This window comes from Humulus lupulus, chromosome 5 (assembly GCF_963169125.1).
Source record: "Humulus lupulus chromosome 5, drHumLupu1.1, whole genome shotgun sequence".
NCBI classification, from domain to species: Eukaryota; Viridiplantae; Streptophyta; class Magnoliopsida; order Rosales; family Cannabaceae; genus Humulus; species Humulus lupulus.
Genome location: NC_084797.1, coordinates 57,151,780 through 57,152,592, shown reverse-complemented (window position 1 = coordinate 57,152,592; position 813 = coordinate 57,151,780).

The window sequence follows — 813 nt, the reverse complement described above, 5'->3', positions numbered from 1 at the left end:
TAAATTTCGAGGATGAAATTTCTGTAAGGAGGGGATAGTTGTAATGCCCCGAATTCTCCGATGTGGTTTAATGGCGGGATTAGTAGGTCGGGAGGGCCATAACTGTTTAATTATGCCATTAAATGATAATATGCATGTTTATATGAATTATATTATAATATGATGTTATATGCATGCATGTGGGCCCACATTTGAATATTATGATATTTTGATAATTTGGCTCGTTAAGGGTATATTTGTATATTTGGGTGTATATTGTGATTTGTGAATGAGGATCCATTATTATGGAGATATATTCGAGCTATTCGGCATGAGACAGTCCTATATAATGGATTAGCGGTTTTGTCATAACAGGGTCAATTATTGGGTAATAGGAATGTTATTTGATGATAAATTGGGAGTACTTAAGATCAGGATGGAATTCTGGAAGTTTTGACTATAATGTCCCCGGGGGTGTTTTCGGGACCCCGAGCACTAGGTTTTATTTGAGGTTACTTAAGCTTGAAGTAGCTTGTAAAATAGAACACACGTTAGAAAACCTCTCGTTCTCTTCCCGTAGTTCATTTTCACCGTTCGAAGTGTTTTCGAAGATATCTTGAGTTCTAGGAGTCGGAATCAAGCGAGGCTCGAGGCATAGCGATCCTAGGAAAGATTAAAAGCTTCTTGACCGAAGGATTTGATGGAAAACAACCCAATCGAAGGTAATCCAAGTTTAAAGTTTTGAGTTTTTAGAGTTTCTAAGCTTAGAATTGGACTTTGTGAATTGCTGAGATTTTGGCTCGATTGAGCCTTGGGTTTTGATGGTTTTGGAGC